Source organism: Pleurodeles waltl, chromosome 11 (assembly GCF_031143425.1).
Source record: "Pleurodeles waltl isolate 20211129_DDA chromosome 11, aPleWal1.hap1.20221129, whole genome shotgun sequence".
Lineage (NCBI taxonomy): Eukaryota > Metazoa > Chordata > Amphibia > Caudata > Salamandridae > Pleurodeles > Pleurodeles waltl.
The window spans coordinates 274,494,081-274,515,239 of NC_090450.1; the positions used below are offsets into that span (position 1 = coordinate 274,494,081).

General features: G+C 45.2%; 1 protein-coding gene across 5 annotated transcripts in view; it reads left to right on the forward strand.

Moving 5' to 3' along the window:
* Positions 1-21,159, forward strand: part of NCK1 (NCK adaptor protein 1) — a 590,854-nt gene that overhangs the window by 86,640 nt on the left and 483,055 nt on the right. Inside the window, exon 1 of one of the 5 annotated variants that reach the window (XM_069213552.1) lies at positions 18,616-18,729. The exons of the other annotated variants lie outside the window; for them this stretch is intronic. The gene's annotated coding sequence lies outside the window, so the exon portion shown is untranslated. Of the gene's footprint in view, positions 1-18,615; positions 18,730-21,159 lie in introns of those variants that run through there. 5 annotated transcript variants of the gene reach the window in all.

Sequence of the window (21,159 nt, forward strand, 5' to 3'; positions counted from 1 at the left end):
GGAATTCAGAGATGATCAAATACCCACTGCTTCTCACCACCTTATCTTGTGCCCATTTTGGAAATACAAAGGTTTCCTTGATAACTATTTTTCACTTTTTATATTTCACCAATGAATTGCTGTATACCCGGTATAGAATGAAAACCCATTGCAAGGTGCAGCTCATTTATAGGCTCTGGGTACCTAGGGTTCTTGATGAACCTACAAGCCCTATATATCCCTGCAACCAGAAGAGTCCAGCAGACTTAACTGTATATTGCTTTAAAAAATCTGCCATAGCTGGAAAAAGTTTTAGAAGAAAACGTGGATGGAAATGGCTCTTTTTTTTTTTTTTTTTTTACCTCAATTTCTGTATATATTTTTTTTTGCTGTTACTTTCTGTAGGAAACCCTTGAAGGATCTACACAAATGACCCCTTGCTGAATTCAGAAGTTTGTCTACTTTTCAGAAATGTTTAGCTGTCCGGCATCCAGCATTGGTTTTATACCCATTTCTGGCACTACTGGAAGGAGGCTGAAAGCACAAAAATTAGTGAAAATGGGGTATGTCCCAGTAAAATGCCAAAATTGTGTTGAAAAATGTGGTTTTCTGATTCAGGTCTGCCTGTTCTTGAATGCTGGGAAGATGGTGGTTTTAGCACCGCAAACCATTTGTTGGTGCCATTTTCAAGGGAAAAAAAACCACAAGTTTTGTTCTGCAGCCCTTTTTTCCATTTTTTTTTTTTTAAAAACACAAAATTCTTGCTGTATTTTGGCTACTTTCCTGGTCTCCTCCAGGGGGACCGAGAAACTCTGGGTACCTCTATAATCCCTGGGATGTTTGGGGGGGGGGGGGAAGGATGCAAATTAGGTGTGGGTAGTTTGTGGGCAAAAAGTTACGAGGGCCTAAGTGCTAACTCTACCAAATAGCCAAAAAAAGGCCTGGCACCTGAGGCGAAAAAAACCTGGCCGTGAAGGGGTTACTATGGCTGTGTCAATATTTTGACATTTGTGTACCTCTTACATACACACATTTGAATAGAATTACAACAGGAATTGACATACTTGACCACTGCTAAGGCGCTTGCAGTGAGGCCAATGATTGGAAGACCAAGTATTCTGAACACCTTCTCAACTCCATAGCACTCCACTATGACTTAGTTCTAAATATGTCCTATAAAAGAGTAATATATTGCCCGAAAAATAAATAACCTGAGACAACATTCTGGAAAAAAAAAAGCAAACCCTTTTGAAGAAAGTAAGATTAACCGAAGTACGTGAAATATAGACAGGAACGATACGAATTACCTTATTTTTCTTTGCAATCAGAGTGCCCGTAAAGTTAAGGACATGAATACAGGGCCGAAAGGGATCTTTTTCAATGTTAGTTTTTTTGTTGTTTTTTTTCATTACTACGGGTTCGAGATCCGAAGTGACCCAGCACACTAAAAGTCCTCTGTGAAACCAAGTACACGAGCATATTTGAAAGAACATGCATGCTGCAATAAAGAGAACTGTCCGATCTATGTAAAAAAAAAAAAAAACAAGGCGGGTAGATCTTATTAGAGCAGCCAGCTTCTGTGATCCTAACTGAATCAAGGGAGGAGCCTTGACTCGGGAAAATAAGGCGCTGATGAATGTGATCGTACCTGCAGAGAAAGCACGCATGACCACTGGGTATTGACGACCGCGTGCATGTCATAGTACTTCAAGGAAGTAAAAATGCAGCCATTATTTAGCTGTATTTTGCTTTTGACCCCGTTTTTCCATTCGTGTACAGCCTGCAGGCTTGATTGTTGTTAAATGTGTCTGCGTCTCACGGATTCACTGTCTCTTTCAGTGGCGCTGGGGGTTCAGAGGTCTGCTGCACGTTTTACAGTAACTTCACCGCCCTGTGAAATCGTCTTTTTCCCATAAGAAAGATCCTTTTATGAAACATTAGTTTCTGCAACTTCCCTTCCCATTTTCTAGAAAAAAAGATGGTGAAATAAATTGTGTGCCGGGCCGCAAACATCTGTTCCTCACTAAACTCTGTTACACAACCGTGACATCATTCTTTTTCTGCTTCCTGTTTTTAGCTGGTGAATATGGGCATTTCTAGAAAGCGTTTGGGTTATACGTGAGGCAAGAGAGCACTCCAGAGACCAGCTCTTCCGTTTGTCTGAAGACTATGGCCAGATTCAGAAAGGGCCCGTTGCCTTGGATGCACTGGGCGTGCATGTGAGGGTTGTGACAGGCCCACTTTTCACGCCGTTCCTCGGATTTGACCAAAAGGATATACATACTGTGGGAGAGGGGTGCACAAAGACGCGTCATGCCTTTATCCCGTTTTTTAAGCATTTGTGCGCAGTTGCTGGATGAGGGTGACCTCCCATCCCACTTGAGGGCCGAGGGTAAGCGCCTGCCCCTCGATTGGTGTCCGTGCTTCTGTCGCTGACCCCGAGTGGGAAGAAATATACACTCTCGTGTACAAGAAAGTATACCCGTTTGAGTCTATATTTTGACATTTTAAAGCAAACGATATCCTCTTATATGCCTCAAAAGATAGCATGAAGTAAATCTAACCTCGTATGCCACTTTAACACCCACAGAGTTCACAGTGCCATTAGTTATGAAACCCACAACATTCAGAAACCCCGTTGTTCGATGTCCGGTAAGAAGGCGATGATTGCTTTATTATGTATTTGATTATTTACTGTCTGCATATACAATCGGAAACGAGTTGGTTTGCCCGAATATTCAGGGTTGTGGTAACACACTGTTTATGTTAAGGTACGAGTGATGGTCTCAGAATGACATGGTCAAAGATATTTTTTGCATGCCCTCAACTGCCCTGATTTTGCCCTCTCTCGTCAGGTGCTTCTGTGCTCCCCGCAACCCATATGGCTTTCGTTGTTCCGTTCGTGGTTCTGCCCCCACACCCCACTGCTCCAGTTGCTGCCCTGCACTACTAGCACCATTATCATTTAAAAGGCGTGCGGAAGCGGCCGCTGGGCTGCGTCGTTTTGTATGTTCACATGCATGTGTGTTTAAAGCGTGCAGGCGCCTACAGAATGACGTGGCTCAGTCACTGCATTATCGTGCTTATGTTTTAAAAAAAATAAACATTTTTAAAGCATCTGCTGTGATGCTGTACACCACGAAGAGAATGCATTGACGAAGCCAGTAGGTCTATAAGGTGCAACCTATTGGCTTTGCATGTGCTTATTTTCTTGTCTCTTTGATGTTTGGCAGCGCTCTGCCCTTGCTGCAATCAATAAACACATTAAATTGCGCTGCAGGCAGGTTCAGCCTTTGAACAGCTACATAAATAGGCGTGAGGTTCTAAGTCTTTTAATGGGTTGCAGTCTTGAAAGCTGTAGTTTGCTCAAAAGCAAACTAGCTTTGTACATTGGAACCAAAAGCGTAAGAATCAGATATACATAGACATAAAAACAGCAAAGAAAAAACTGCATTTCATGGACTTTCAATAATCGCAGTGGGTGTGGGGTAGGCAATACATATTTTGAAAGGGCATAACTAGCACTTTCAAACTGCATTGCTGATCCAAAAATGTCAAAGGCTTTTTCTTTTTTCTGCATAGCCAAAGCGTATATTGTGCACCCACCATTTTGCCTTCATACTTTCAGGTCTGCCTTTGGTGGCTTCAGTTTATTGTACCCTCATGTCATTAATTATTTGAAAAAATACAATGACGCGCAATAGAGATAGTGTGCGCTTTGGACCACCCCCCTTCAGCTATTGGCTATTGTGTTTTTCTTCCTTTACCATTGCTTTAAGAGGTTACCCAGTAAGGCGCACAACAGAGTTGTGTGAGCTTTAGGTCAACCACTCTCCGCTATTGGCTATTGGGTTTCTCTTCCTTTACCATCGATTTAAGAGGTTGCCAATAAGGTCACTTTATTTGGAGGAAGGTTACATTTTTAGGGTTGAGCCTGCAATAGTATGCACTAGTGCATGCGTCTCGATTGCAAGACCGTCTTGTAAACAGAAAAGGGCTTGGAGCTCGCCTGTTACTTAACATTTGTTGGCTTCCGTCGCACTCTTCTTTACAGCCTTGTAATTGGTTACTGCAGGTATATCATAATTTCCGTTCCTGTCCGTGAAGCAGGGACCAAGCACTGATTGATTCAACTGAATCAGATCCCCCCACCCCGACATGATGGTGATACTATTTTGTTATTTTTAACTTCTCGTGCCTTGCAAACAGAAGGCACATGACTGGCAACAATATGCCCAACAGGCGAAACAAAATTGTAAAGTTTAATTGTCTGTAGTTAGCTCTTTTTTTGTTTTTTAGTTTGCAAAGTCTTTTCTCACTTTGCACTCATGTTTTTTCTTTTGTATTTGCTCTTGGACGCCATTCTCAAAAGATGATGATTATATTGTTCTAAATATTGCAAAGTGACTATGTTGCTTCCTTTTATGTAATTCCCAAAATTATGCTATAACGTATAATCGTGCAGTACACCCCATTCTACTCCAATCCAATCTGGCCCAATTCAGTCCAACCCCATACCAATCACCTCACTCAGTCCAATCCACTCCACTCCACTCAATCCAGTCCACCCCAGGCCAGTCACACTACACTCCAATCCACTCCCCCATAATCAACCCAACTTTAATCCACCCCAGTCCGATCTACACCACTCCAACCTACTCCACCCCACCCAAGTACACTCCAATCCATCCCACTCCAGTCTACTCCAACCCATCCCACTCCACTCCAGTCCATCCCGCACCACACCAGTCCAACCTATTCCTCTCCAATCCATCTCACTTCAGTCTACCCCACTCCAGACCAGCCCACTCTAGCCACTCCAGTCCAACTCGACCCTCCCCAGCCCAACCCAACTCTCTCCAGTCCACCCATTGCAAACCACTCCAATTCAATCAACCCCTATCCAGTCCAGCCCATTCCAATCCAGTCTGACCCAGCCCATTCCAATCCTGTTTAACCCATTTCAGTCCAACCCAGCCCACTCCACTCCAGTCCACCCCTCCCCTTCCCTCCCCAATCCAATCCACTTATCCAATCCAACCGATCCACCCCATTCTAATATAACCCACGCCAGTCATTCCACCTTAATTCACCTTACTCCAGTTCAGTCTAGTCCACCTTATTCCACCTCACCCCAATCCAGTTCATCCCACTCCAAGCCATCCCACTCACAGCTTCCAGTCCACCCCACTCCAATCCAGTCCACCCCTCAACAATCCATTTCACCCACTCCAATCCACCCCACTTAACTTCATTCCAGTTCCACTCTGTTATGATTTTACTTTAATAAGTGTACAGATAAAGTATGTTTTTATTATTATAATACCAAAAGTAGTTTGTTGCATAATGGTTGTATGTTTATTTATAACGTATTACCTAATTGTATCTTCCCACCTTTCTGATGTGTTAGCACATTCTATTTTCATGGAGATTCCAACTGTCATTTTTCTGTGTCACACTGTGTTGAGAGTAGAAGCATAATAAATTACTCTTTACTTTTCACGAAATAGCACCCTAGGTTTATCACTCTCAGTGACTGTAGGGAAATTGGATCCAGCTGTACAGGGGGCAGCACAACAACCTCACCTCGTCTTCAGTATTAAGCCACAAATTCCAACGGAGCTTTACCTCAGGTCGCAATTCTTCATGTAATGAAGATCTTGGGTAGGTGACTGTAAACTCTGATCTGAGTTCACTAGTTAATATTAATTACTTTAAAATTAAAGTGCTGCTCCACATATCTTTATGTAACTGCGCTGACGCTGAGGAATTATAGTGAGTGGTTTCCCGTGTTATCACCCACGGGTTGAACTGATGTGGTATTAGCAGTGTTACAAAAGACCTCTTGTGAAGTGAAGATTGCAGCCAGAGGGGATGGTGTAAACATTATCTAAGGACTGTGAGGAGGACCGCCATCCACCAGAGTCTCTTCTGAGAACACGCTCCAGATTAAACTGGGATGGAGTGGTAAATGATATACAATTAAACATTGCAGTTACCTTGGCTGCTACCATTTTAATGTCTATGGAGTGAGCGATATTCCCTACTTCGCTCTTCTAATTAAACGATTGGAAGAATTGCCTCTACACCAATCCCCCTGAGGCGATAACGAGCAGCATAAAAGACAATTTAGTACTTAATCTCGAATGGAGCAGCGGCAATTTTCACCGATTTCCGGCAGTGCACACTAGCAGTGACAGACTTTGTGTGTTTAAACAACAAAACATTTACAACTCACCGACGTACCCTGTGATAGGCTTCTACGGGGGAGCCATATTGGCTGCCTGATCTCTTCCTGTAATCGCCAGCAGTGAAAACGCCCTGGGGCGGAATTTTCCTCATCAGTCTTCATAAATCGCACCCCGTAGAGAAGTTTACAATTTTTAACTCTTGGTGTTCTGATCATCGGAAACGTGAATATTTGTGCAGAAGAAGAGCAAGTTAATAACGTTTTCATTTCTTTTCAGGTTCTATTACTTGAACAAGCTTAATTGTGCAGCGATATTACGATATAGTACACTGTGGATATTTTAGTAAGTGTTATTTAAATGTGTTATTAATCTCATGGCTGTTGCAAATATAACACAGCCTCCACCTTTCCTGGATGAAGAAGGGGAACCGTCTTTACCCTGGAAAGAACGGGAAAAACCATTTTAGCCTTCTCTGATCGTTGGTGCGGGTGGGGTAAAAGTCCTTTCTATTGAGTAAGCAACACATTGTGCAGTACAATCTAGGAGCACAAGGCAGAAGAACTAATGAAACTTTAGTTAACTACTACTGAGGATGATGAGGAGAGTCATGAAGATGTGCAATCATTGACATTTCGTAAATTAGAAGAACATTGTGGAAATAAATAAACATAGTTGAAAAGCATACATTGTTTTGCAAAATTCAGGGTAGAGAGGCAGAAGTTACTAGTTATATAGCATGCTTGAGAGGAATGGCTAACGTGGATTTGGTTCTTTATGTGACTCAATAATTCGTCATCAGTTGGTGAGGTGCATTTATAATCCTGTAGGGCAGGAGAAATTGTTAGCATGCAATCTAGATTTGAAAGATGCTGTTGAGTTGGCTAAGAGCGTTGAGCTTAGTGCAGAGTGTATCAAAGAGATGAAACAAAGTAATTTATCTCAAACAGTTCATATAGTAAAGAACCATCCTAATAGTGAATAAGTGAACAAAGAGGGAAATATTTAATAAGAAACCGGTAACTGCATTGTTAAAATAAAAAGAAATACACATATTAACTAAGATAAAGGAAAAGAAATACATGTTAGACATGGAAATTATAACCAATTAGCAAACAACCCGAATTGCCCAGCAAGGTCATGTGTTTGCAGGAATTGTAATAAGAGAGGTCACTGTGCCTGTAGAAATAGTGATATGGAAAGTAAACAGATTCATGTAGTTAAGGAAACTGAAATGAATGTTAACAGTTTTGTCTTCCAGGTAACGTCCAATACGACAGCAAATAGTAATGTCTAGCCTACATGTGCAATTCTTCTGAATGAGTAGAAAGTAACAGTATATGCAGACCAATGTTCGCTTTATACTTTTATTGATTGGAAAACATTTGAAGAGAAATTGGAAAAAAAGGTTACATTCTTAAATTACAGACATTAGCCCAGGTGGATACAACCAAGACACTTTACCTTTATTGGGAATGTTAGAAATGCACGTTTATTTAAAAAAATTGCATTACTCATTGAAAGATGCATGTGGCCAAAAAGGACTCAAGTTTAAGTTGTGAGCATCAAAAAGAATTAGGCATTAAATTAGACCCCATAACGTTGAACCGATAATGCCCACTGTCTGAGCTAAAGTTAGTAGGAAAATTTGTGAAGAATTCTCAGAAACAGTTACTGAAAATTAGGATGTTTAAGAACGTTTCAGCACAAAGGAATACTAAAACAAAGTGCAGTACCTGTTGTACACAAAGTGAGACTCATTCCTAATGAGTGAAACTTTGCAAGAAAAAGTAGACCCGTTATTTCCAATTTCCAGTTCTTTTTGGGGAGTTTATAATTTACATTGAGAACAGACCACAAACTCCTTATATATATTTTTACTACAAAAGGGAGGAAAAACATGACTGTTTGCATAGCCAATGGATTATGGGTCTGGAGGGCTACAATCTCAAAGTAGATTGTATACCAGTTAACAGAAATTCAGTTGCTGATTGTCTTTCTCGATTACCTTGGAAAAGAGAAAAGGTTTTGGAGATAGGGATGATTTGTAAGGAACATATTTTGTTGCTATCTTTCTCTTGTATTACTAAGGAGGAGCGAGTGGAATGTCTCTCAGAGGAAATCATTATTAAAGCTCCAAAAGGCAAAATTGTTCAAGGGTGGCCTCCCTAAACCTAATGGTCTACAAAATGATATTCGCAGCTGTAGAGAAGGTAGACAAGAATTATACATACATAATGACTTTGTCATGAGGGGTGACAAATTGGTACCTACCAATGGTTTAAAAAAGAGAATTGTGGAATTCGCTCATGAAGGTCAGTTGGGCTGAAGCATTACTAAATGCAGGTTTAGAGCTACTTATTGGTTCCCTGCAATGGATGATATGATGGAAGCTAAGGTTAGAGAGCGTGTTGCATGCTGCATGAGCGACAAGAGTACATGCACAAGAGAAGCACCATTATCGCCTGTAAAGGTACCATCCAAATCATAGGATAAACTTGGTGTAGATATAATAGGTCCCCTGAAAATGTCTATGTGATCAGGGAGATACTTCATTGTACTAGTGGATTATTATTCACATTGGGTTGTGGTTAAAGTTTTCAATCACATTACCAAGCAAGACATTATTGATTTCTTATCAGATACTTCCATGACAGAAGGGATATCTGGTTCCATTGTAACTGATAATGGGGTCTAGTTCACTTCAGAGAAAATGAAGGAATGTTTTGAAAATGTCTCCATTGTTCATCTGAAAACCGCTCTGTTGTGTCCCAAAGCAAATGGTCTGGTAGAAAGGGTAAACCGTATATTAATATTGCATTCAAACTCCTCAATAGTCTAGTTCTAGCAGATATTCTATTAAGCAGTTATTGTGATCATAACATACTGCTCCCACTACTGTCACAGGAATTTCTCTGTTTTTAATGCTTAAAGGTAGACTTTCTGGAATCATGTTTTCCCACAATTGTACGGGAGGTGGTGAAACTAGATGCGTTCCTCAAGGCAGTGTGAGTGAAATGATAAAAAAAAATCATCAAAATAAATATAAGAAAAGGTATGTTATCCAACATGGTGCAAAAAGCAGGATGTGGGATGTGGGATGTGGGGAAATGGGTGTTGATAAAAACCCCAGCTTATGTTAGAGGAGTTTTCAGTAAGTTTTCTGAACCATTGAGGATGGCAAACGTAAACACTAATGTGGTTACATTAGAAGACAGTAATGTGTGAAGCATGGACAGAATTTCCAACTGCAGTGGTTCTGTAGTAGCAAGGAAATTTAGTTGGGACGAAATTCCAACATCTAATACTAATCATCCTGAGTTGGAGATCAGATCAAGACAATGTCACACGCCTGTTTGGCATAAAGATTATGTTCTTCAGTAAATAAGTTTGTGAAATCTTCTGTTTCAAGTAATTGTTTCAGAAGAGAAAATAATGTATTATAGGAAGGAGATGTGTTGTGATTTTACTAAATGAGTATATGACGTGCATCTTTATTAATATAATACCAAAAGTAGGATATTGCATAATGCTTGTATGTTTATTTATAATTCATTACGAAATGGTATCTTCCCACCTTTCAATCCCCTCCTTTTCTCATGTGTTATCATGCATTTTATTGCCGTGGAGATTCCAACTGTAAGTTTTCTGTCAGATGATGTGGCCTTGAGGTTATGACTAGAAGCATAATAAATTACTCTTTACTCTACATGAAGTAGCATCTTAAATTTATCACTCTCCAATTCAAATCCACCTCAACCCAACTCCACCCCAGTCAAATCCACCCATCCTCCAAAAACTCCACCCACCCCAAGAAAACCACCCACTACAAGAAAACCACCTCAATCCAATCCAGTTCACCCACTCCAATCAACCTTGTCCCAATCCAGTCCACCTCTATCCAATCCAGTGCACCCCAACCCAATTCTCCCACTCCAATCCAGCCCCACTGCACTCCAGTCCACCCCACTCAGTTGAATCCACCACACCCAACCCCATCTAGCCCATCTTACTCCAATCCCCCTCACTCCAATCTGTCCCATTGCGTTCCAATCCACTCCTGCCCATCCCACCTTACTAAAATCCGACCCACTCCAGTCCAATCCACCACACTCAATCCAATTCACCCACACAATCTGAATCACCCCACTTCAATTCACCCCACTCCAGTCTACCCCACACCAATCAAACCCACCCAACTCCACTCCCATCTACCCCAGTCCAGTCCACTTCACTCCCACTCCATTCCAATCTACTCTGATCCACTGATTCTACCCCAATCCAACCTCCCCACTCCAATCCACCAATCTGCTCTGATCTCACCAACTCTACTTCAGTCCAATCCAACCCTCCCCAGTTCAGTCCATGCACGCTAATCCAATGTATCCAGCCAAAACACTCAATCCAGCCGACCCCACTTAAGTCCAATCCAACTCACTCCAGGCCACTCAACCCCACCCCAGGCCACACAGTCCAATCCACCCAACCCCAATCCAATCCACCCCACCCCAAATCAGTCCACCAGTCCAACCTACCCATTTCAATCCCTTCCTTCTCAATCCAATACACCTAAATCCAGTCCAATCCTCCTAAATGCAATGCAATCCACCCCACACCAGTCAAATTCACCCACTCCAGTACACCCCACTCCTCTTCACTCCAGCCTACCCCACTCCAATCCATTCCATTCCACCCAACTCAATCCAGTCCACTCCATTCCAATCCAACCAACACCATTCAAACCAATTCACCTCACTCCATTCCAATCCATCTCACTGCAATCTAATCCACACCAGTCCACCCCACCTTACTCTAGTCCAACCCACTCAGTCCAATTCACCCCCCAATCAGTCCAATTTACGGCGCTCCAATCCATCCCACCTCAATGCAATCTACTCCACTCCAGTCCAACTCCTAACCAATCAAATCCATCTTAACCACACCATTCCACCCCCACCCCACCCATCCAATCCACCCCACTTCACTCTAATCCAATCTACTCCAGTCCACCGACTCCACTCCAATCCAACCCACCCCAGTTCAGTCCAACCCACTGAAATCCAATCTGTCCAGCACACAAACTCCATTCCAGCCCGCCCCACCCCACTCCCATACAATCCACCCCATTCCTATCCAGTCCATACACTCCACTCCAGTCCATCCCATCCCACCCTACCCCACCCCAATCCAACCTACCCCAATCCAATCCCCCCACTCTAGTCCACGCCACCCCAATCCATTCCACCCCGCCCCATTTCAAACCACCCCACTCCGTCCACCTCATCCACGCCACTCCAGTCCACCACACTCCTCTCCAATCCACCCCACTTCTTCCAGTCTACGCCGATCCGCCTGACTCTACGTGACATTAATTGTTACATGCAATCTTTGAGGAAATAAACAGTATCTGATAGAGACTTATAGTTGCAGATTCCTTACCTTTACATTTTTCCCCAGCGGTCAGACTAGATCCGGAGATTTTTTTCCCTTGAGCAATACCCTTGTGTGTCGGTAGGTGGCATCGGTCGACTCCGCGGGTGTCGTTAGCGTCGTAGTCCCCGTGATGACGTCGGGAGTAGTAGATAGATGCCGCCTCAGCACAGTGATATCAGTTCTTTTCTTCTTTCTGCGCCACGCACTGATCCAGAGAGAAATACCCTTTGTCAATTTTTGACCAACTTCAAGTCTTTTTTTTTATTTTATTTTTTACGTTTTTGGTGCGTCTAGGGATGTCCCCGAAGATCGGCTTCAAACCGTGCGCGGACTGTCACCGCATGATGTCTGTGACGGATCTGCATCGGGTCCGTTTGTGGTGCCTGGAGCGTGACCACGACCCAAAGTCGTGCCCCGAGTGCTGGGCCATACACCCGAAGGCCTTGAGGGAGTTGTCCCTCAAGCTTATGGCGGCCTGGAGCTCGTCCCCACGTATGTCCCGGTCTCGCTTGAGGGGAAGGTCTGGAGACCAGTTGCGGAGCCATCACCATTCATCATCTTCGAAGTCTTTGGGTTAAGGTAAGAAAAAGAAGAAGTTGAAGAGATCCAGTCATCCTTTGACTTCGCCCCGTCGCTCGGCTGAAGCAACGCAGGAGGAGCGTTAACGGCTGAGGCCTACGTCTTCAGAGCCTGCTTCTGGGTCGCTCTGCGGCTCCCCGCGTTTCCGGGAGCTGGGGCAACCCCTGCCCAGTTAAAGGAGTTTTATGAGGGCGTGCGCCTCATTTTTGGGCAGTCTGACCCCGTTGTGGCGCCATCGACTCAATGGGTTAGTTCAGTGGGCCTGTGGGTTCCGCACCAGCGCTCAGGCCACCGAAGTCCCCTCCGGATCCATTCTCGGATCTGCACCGCCCGTACCATTGAGACCTTCGCTGGCGCTGGTTCGATTGTTGACACTCCCAATGTCAGTGATGCCCACCGTCGATGTTGACCAGATCCTGATCCCAGATGACTCGGAGTCAAACCGGCATCGGCCGACTCCGCCACCTTTTTCGATGGGGCCTATTCACCCCAGGTTGGATTCTGACCCTTATTCTTATGGGTTTAATTCGGGAAGGATCGGAGGGGGGTCACTGGACCCTTATGAATACCAAGATTACCCTAACTTGGACTGGGCACAGGAGTTGGACCAGGCCAGTGGTCTGGATACCTCTCCAGACGCTGGCTTGCGGTCTCGTCCTACCGTGGCTGCAGAGGAAGGAGCAACTTATTCCACGGTGGTCAGTAAGGCAGCTGGGGTCCTCAGTTTTGAGCTGCCTACTGTTCAGGTCAGGTCTAATCTCCTGATGGAGGTGCTTCAACCAGGGGATTCCAAATCTGATCCTCTTCTTCCAATCAATGAAGCTCCCACTGATGTCCTTTTGGGTACTTGGTCCTGACCCAACACATGGGCTCCTATGAACAGGACTATCGCATGCAGCCATTTGCCCACCCCAAACACCCCTAAATTCCTGTCCCAAGGTTACCTGAGAGCCTTGTCATCCAGGCATCCACATCCTTGGGTGCATTCTTTTCTGCACCTCCGGATAGGGAATCAAAATCGGTCCCTCGCCCTTTCCCCTGCTTCTTGTCCCCAACAGTCTGCCTTTTGCCCCTTTTGGGGCTCCCTGTCGCATCCCTTTCCTAGCCACCGTGCCACCCATGCTGTTCAGCCACTCCGGGGATGTGGAATCCCACGTGGTCGTGGGACAGGGAACCAGAGGTCTGCCCAGTCCACCTCTGCCCCTTCTGCAGCCTCCAAGCGCTCCTAGCCCGTCCCCTCACTCTGATCCAGTTGACGGCAGGATTCGCCATCACCTGCCCCACTGGAAATTTATCACTACGGACAGGTGGGTTTTGCAGATCGTTCAAAGGGGCTACTCCCTCCCCTTCAAATCTGCCCCACCAGCCATACCTCCATTAGTCAGCCATATACCGGAGGATCATTTGGCACTTATCCACCAGGTGGATCTCTAGGCCAAGGGAACCATAGAGAGGGTCCCTTTGCCAGAAGTAGGTTGTGGTTATTATTTAGGGCTTACATCCTATCCTAGACCTTCGGGACCTCATTCTCTTCCTCAAGAAGGAGAAATTCAAAATGCTCACCCTGGCTCAGGTCCTGTCTGCCTTGGACCCAGAAGACTGGATGGTAGCATTGGACTTTCAGGATGCTTATTTTCATATTCCCATCCTGCCTGCCCACAGTCGTTACCTGCGATTCGTGGTAGGTCACAAGCACTTTAAATTTACTGAGCCCCCTATCGGCCTTACCAGAGCCCCTTGGGTGTTCATGAAAGTGATGGCGGTGGTTGCAGCTCATATGCACAGGTTGGGAGTTTCAGCCTTCCCCTACTTCGAAGACAGGCTGTTGAAGGCGGACTCAACCCAGAAAGTCGTCTCCTACCTTCAGACTACAACGAACCTCCTGCACATACTGGGGTTCACTATAAACGTGCCGAAATCATCCCTCTCAGTGCTCCCTTTCATCAGAGATGTTTTTGACACAGTGCTGTTTCAGGCCTATCCTCCTGAAAAGCGAGTCCAGGATATTCAGGCTATGATTACGATCTTTCAGCCTCTATCTTGGGTTTTGACGAGACTGGTGAGGAGGCCTCATGGCCTCCTGCATCCTACTAATGACACATGACAGATGGCATATGTGGGCTGTGCAGTGTGACTTGACGTTCCAGTGGGTGCAGCATCAGTGAAATCTCTCCAACACGGTCCACATCTCTGAGGAGACTGCGAAAGACCTGCAGTAGTGGCTTTCGAATCCGCATTAGGTCAACGGCAGATCCCTCTCCCTTCCCCATCCAGATCTATCCATAGTGACGGATGCGTCACTTCTGGGTTGGGGCAACCACATGGGAAAGGCGGGCATCAGAGGCCTCTGGTGTCTGGCTTAGTCTGGGCTCCATATCAGTCTTCTGGAGCTCCAGGAGATCAGGCTTGCGTTGAAAGCATTTCTTCCCTCTCTCAAAGGGAAAGTAGTGCAAGTGTTCACGGACAGCACTACCACCATATGGTATTGCAACAAACAGGGCGGAGTAGGGTCCTGGACCCTTTGTCAGGAGGCGTTACTCCTCTGGACATGGCTGTCACATCGGTACCTTACCCTGGTGGTTCAACATCTGGCGGGCTCTCTTAGCACCAGAGCAGATGAACTCAGCCGTCGATGCATTGCCTGATCACGAATGGTGTCTCCAGCCGGAGGTGGTGCAAGGTCTCTTTCAGCTGTGGGGAGAGCCTTGGTTGGATCTGTTCGCCTCTGCAGAGAACACGCAATGTCAGCTGTTTTGTGCTTTGGAGTTTCCAAGCCGTCACTCGCTCTAAGACGCCTTTCGTCTCAAGTGGAACTCCGGCCTCCTTTATGCCTTCTTGCCTATACCACTTCTGTCCACAGTTCTCAAGATCAGGAACGACTGAGCCCAAATCATCTTGGTGGCTCCGGACTGGGCATGGAGAATATCTTATCCAGAGCTATTACACATAGCCACCGATCCTCCACTCAGACTGCCCCTTCAGGAGGATCTTCTGTTGCAGCAGCAGGGGACTGTTCCCCATCCGAACCTATCCAATCTCCGCCTTCATGCGTGGAGATTGACCGGCGGCAGTTGACAGCTTTTGACCTTCCACCAGAAGTCTGTGATGTTATCTTGGCAGCCAGGCGTCCCTCCACCAAAACGGTATACGCCCGTCGTAGGCATAAATTTATGGCTTGGTGTACCAACAGATCTGTTGATTACCCTCTCCTCCTCTTTCTGAGGTTATTTTGTTCATTCTCTCTCTTTAGCCCAGCAGGGTTCTGCTTTGTGTGCGTTTAAAGGTTATTTATCGGCTATTTGAGCCTTTCTTAGGTTACCTGATCAGCCTTCACTCTTTAAGTCTCCTATTGTTACTAGATTCCTTAAGGGTCTCACCCATTTGTTTCTTCCCACTCCATTTATCATGCCTCAGTGGGACCTCAATCTTGTACTTAATTACTTAACGTGTAATCCCTTTGAGCTGATGCACAGTTGTCGCTAATGGCTCTTTACTTTCAAAACTGTTTTTCTTGTTGGCATCACTTCTGCTTGCAGAGTGAGCGAGCTTTGGGCTCTTTATTCTAAGCCCCCATTTTTGTCTGTGCACCCTGACAAAGTGGTGTTGCGCACTAAGGCTTCCTTCGTTCCCAACGTCATCACACCTTTTCGTGTAGGCCAGTCCATCACCTTGCCTACTTTTTACACACCTCCACATCCTTCTCATGAGGAGGAGAGACTCCACCACCTGGATCCAAAAAGAGCGTTGGCGTTCGGTCTCAATTGTACTAAAGATTTATGGATGGACGATCAACCCTTTGTTGGATATGTGGGTGCGAAGAAAAGGAAGGCGGTGCAAAAACATACAATCTCAATGGGTACTTCTTTGCATCAAGATGTGCTATGCTTTGGCAAAGAAGCAACCCCCTGGGGGCTTGTGCGCTCATTCCACCAGAGCAACTGCTGCTTCCACTGCATTAGCACGCGCAGTTCCTGTCCTGTATATCTGCCAGGCAGCTATGTCGCATCCTTGCACACGTTTACTAAATATTACTGCCTGGACAGTCAGGTCTGTCGGGATGGCTACTTTGGTCGTTCAGTCCTGCAGGACTTTCTAGTATGATCTTGGTTCTCAGCCCACCTCCGAGGATGGCATTGCTTAGGTATCTATTCTAAGGTAAGGAATTTGCAACTAGAAGTCTCTAACAGATGTACAAGTTACTTACCCTCGGTAACAATATATCTGGTAGAGACATATTCTAGTTGCACGTTCCTTACCGACCCACCCATCATCCCCGTTTGCAAACTGGTTTCTAGGGACAGGGCTTCCCCCTTCAGGGCTTAGCTCTGGTGCACAAATTTCAGTGTTCTTAGAGGCTCTGCGCTTTGACGTGGAAAGTTGTGAAAAGAAACTGATGTCTCTGTGCTGAGGTGGCGTTGTACTACTACCAACATCATCACGACGATGCCTGCGGAGTCAACCGACGCCTCCTACTGACGTGCAAGGGTATTTGCTCGAAGACTTGACACCTGGGGGAAAATTCTATGGTAAGGAATCTACAACTAGACTATCTCTTTACCAGATAGATCATTACCGAACTTAAGTAACTTATACATCTGTCTGTCTGTCTGTCTGTCTGGCTCTCTATATCTATCACAAATAGTTTATTGTGAAGATACCATTTAGTTGTTTTCAGGAATGGGTCTCTCCTGGGCAAGCACCCCTCAGCACTTAATTTGTAAAAGAATAAGTGCCTGACCCAAAATGTTGCCGAGAAGCACTGCGTAGTCTCGATTCCACCTCATCCCCCTTTAATCCACCACCATACAATCCCTGCTTCTTTGTCTCACTCGTACAGGTTATTTTTCATCCTCCCTTACTTCGTCACTGTTTCTCCACTACCTCTTGTTCTTGGCCCAAGTCTGATGAGAAAAAATAAGTGTTGATTTCCAGAAATGAGTGCTGATTGGCCCCACCTGCAACCGCCACATCAAATTAAGCACTGGCACCCCACATGAATTTTTGTTCATTGTGAACACGGAACGAACTGGAATTTGTATGTCATACATAATTTAAAAGTGTTCTATGGTCCTCAGTTTGTATCTAGTGACATCCTAAAGTATGAGAAAAAGTCAGGGTGGCTTGTAAATGTCTGCAGGACCCTTAGGTTGCAATACAGGACCAAATTACAGATTGCCCGTTGTGTATTATTTTATATTACGTGTTTTTTTTTTGGAGGAAGTTAGCTTGAAAAAACTATTTTCTTCAAATTGCAAAAAATAGTAAGCACTAATTCGAATTAGAATGTTTTGTTTGTGTTTACCATAATAAACTATTGATAAAAAGATGGACAGTGGTGAGCGGCAGCAAATGGTTCTGTGGCTATAGTACTTCCCGGATAATTGTTTATTCCCATTCGCCCGGTAATACTGCTTGTGCTGCATAGTTTGTATTTTCTTGTCCATTAATTAACATTGCTCCATACTTTGGTCCCCCATTGGTGGTTTATCATGGTTGCCCTGTCTATGGTATAGCTCTACAGAGTGATTTGAGCGCTGCTATTATGATGATACCCATATTTCATAAGGAACCATGTAATATTTTCCTTATCTCATAAGTCTCTGTGTAATATGTGTCTCATGCCATTGGATTTTGTGCAGTAAAAGCACCCAGACATGTCATTTATACACACGGATATAGACCGATGCGCGGAGTGTAATTTGCTATTTGGTAGATTTGAGCATTTGGACACCACGTCTCAGATGTGATGAATGGAGCCCATACGTACCATCGGTGAGATGTTGATTGTGTGCGTCCTTACAGCGAGCTCTGAACAGGTCTGTGCACACACCTAGGTTACTGGAATCGACTTTCAAAGTACCGGTGGACATTTCTGAATGAATGCGAGCCGCTGGCAATGTTCTAAGGGGCAGCTGCATCCTCCGTAGGCCTCTGTGAAGAAATAGATTTTCGGCCTGTGTCAGGGCAGCGTCAGTGCTGAGTCGTGGGCTGTGTGTGCTCGGCGCTAACGTGTTTTTACCCGGTGTTTTGCCACAGCAGCAGAAATATGATCAGGCAGCGCCCACCCGCAGGTAAAGGTTCAGCATCCTCTTAACGCCAGACCAGTGGTTAGCAGTTGAGGTGGGATTTGATGGCCACATTCCCTTTCTTAGAAGTTCCCGCTTTTCCCTATGACGGTTCATGTGCACGGTGGTTCTGTTAGCTGTTTGCAGCCATGAGGCGTTTTTTCGTCTTTCTTTTGCAAAAAACACCTGCTTCCTGTGTAGCTGCGGCGCTGGTTACTTTAAGGTCACGCAGCGGTGCGCTGCGGTTTGACAGTCGCTCGGTGGCCCGCACCAGGGCTGCAGGCTGTAGCACGCCACGGAGCTGCAGTGTGAGCTCACCCACCAACGAAGCGAGGTCTGGGCTTGCAGTAGAAAAATACATGTTGTACACCGGAATGAGACGGGTGCTGCTGCCGCCGGTGCCCTGATCGCGGTTCCCAAACTCGGCCTCATGGAAGGGGAAATAGTGGCTGACGCCAATGTTGGGTCCGCGTCGCGCTCATCGGGTAAGACCGCCTCTTAACTAATGTTTTAAAGTCTGTTGGCTTTTGAAACCTGACTGAGAGAGGAACGGTAGTCTTTGTGTTATCCATGCTGCCCTTTCCAGTGCGTGAGGTTTGTGTTTACTCTTGGTGATAATTAGGATGGGGCACAAGTAGTATATTCCGGAAGGGGCGCTTTATTGCTGGTGGCGCCCAGTGCAACAGTTTTTGGCGTTACTTTGCCCTCCTTTTGGCGTTCTCATGTCCTCCTCGGATTCCCTCACTACCACCCCTCATCTCTTCATAGCCCCTCTCTAGCATATATGGCATTAGTTTTGAAGCGCTGGTAGATGCTGGCTTTACTAATCCACTCAGCTATCCGCACAGAATCCAGATCTCTACCTCACGGCAGGCATACGAACCCTCTGCGGGACTTTATGGTAAGTCAGAAGTTCCACCAGACGAAACCTCGATCTTTCCTTCAAGCAGAAACAGTAATCAGAAGAGTTATCTTGACATTTGAATTGCTGCCTAAAAGCTGGACGCACAAGGATCACTGCAGCAGTTGCTTTTAGATTGTAAGTCATTGTTAAACACAGCCCCCCCCACCCAACCTTGCCTCGCTGAGGTCGGTGCAACCATTCCTACAATCGCCTCCCGCCAGGTCAGCGCCCAGTGTGGCTCGCTCCGGTCGCCTACGACCCCCCCTCTCCCCCAGGTCGGTGCCCCCCCCCCCCCCCCCCCCTCCAGGTCAGCTCCCAGTGTGGCTGCTCCAGTCGCACCGCCCTAAAGCCGGCCCTGATTATGGACAAGTCCAGTTTATTTTTGTATTGGTTGCCCTACTCCCGTGTGTGAAACACTCCGTATTCGTGTACAAGAATGGCACAGCTAGGGAATAATGATCCGACGGTAGGTTAGCGTTAGCTGTGCAGCGGGCCTCATGCTGCCTCCGATTTCTGGCAGTTGTTCCGTTGTCACCGGCCCTCCGTGCGATGCCATCTTCCTTGCCATGTGGTCAGAAAGGCTTTGATCACACGTGACGGGGGTGCTGTTGCTAATATACAAGGAGTTGTAGTTTGTTGGAATGTTTTGGGTGTAGAAGGCTAAAAGTATGTTTTGTGGTCGGCAGTACATTCCCAGTGTAACGTGGACGCCACCACGGTTGTATTATTAGGTTTTTAAAAACATTTACTCTAGGTTTGTAAGAAATGTAGTATAGAACTTAAGCACACAATTCTTCACTCACAACCAGTTCGCAGAAAGTGCCGCACTCGGTGTCGATCGTTAATATGCACTTTGTGACTGGTAATATCAGTAGCGCATGCAGGCTTATTGTGTTGTACCTGCCTACGTATATGTCATGGACCGTTCTTCCGGCATTGTTTCTGGTTATACATTATTTCGTACTGTGTGCTGGCTAAGGGCATTTATGTAAACGAGTGCATCAGATTTACCGTATTTGCGCTGCCTGATTGTGCAAGATTAAGTGAGATTATGTTAGTTTTTCATTAGTTTGCTGTAACACATTTTTCATTCAGTATTTATTTTTGGATCAGAATGCCACAAACCCTTTTGCTCTCGGTATGTTTTTTTCTTTTGGATCCAGAACTCACAAACCCTCATTTGCTTTCCAAATGTAAAGTTGGGTCTGGCTTGACACCGCGGTTGTTTGGGGAACCTTTTGCTATCAATTTTCAAAAATACACACAAAGTGGGATTTAGCTCTGCCCAGTGGAGTATTTGTGTCCCGCCATGCCATTGGCTGTTTGTTGCACCTTTTGTGCTTCCTAGGTAGTGCTTGAGGACCTTTTTTTTACATCTCAAAAGTACATTGATTTACAACATATAACTGTCCTTTTAACTGGCCCATGCTTTTACAGAAAACTATCCTCTTTTGATTTTTAATTGTAGCAGGTTGTGATATAGTGGTCAGATTTTGCGCCCATCAAACAAACATATGCACGTATGTTTACACACAAACACATGCATCTACATGGGCACATGCTGCAGCTACAATAGCTCTAACTTTAATTTAGCAATGAATCTAAGCACATGCATGTACAATCGCAGTTTGTTTGCTGTAGCGCATTAAATGCCGAGATGTTTACTTTGCCAGTGCTTGTTTTGTATACGTTTACAATCTAAATGGTGCAATGGGAATGAGGAGTGGCTTAACTGAAGTGGCTACATTCTCACACTCAATGTATAAACTTGAATTTGAGGGGGAGGCACCCCCAGAATTACATTGCACTGAGTTATGGTTAATATTTAACCTAAAATACATGACCGACCCCCTTTTGCAGACGGTTGAATTACGTATGTAAGCTGTGAAACATTAGCTGAAAACCAAAAGCGAGAGCCATCATTGAAATGTCTTACTTCAGGTTTAGTATTGCCGTGAATCAGGAGTTGTATAGCACGCAATCTGTCATTGGTAGTAGACAGAAACCACGA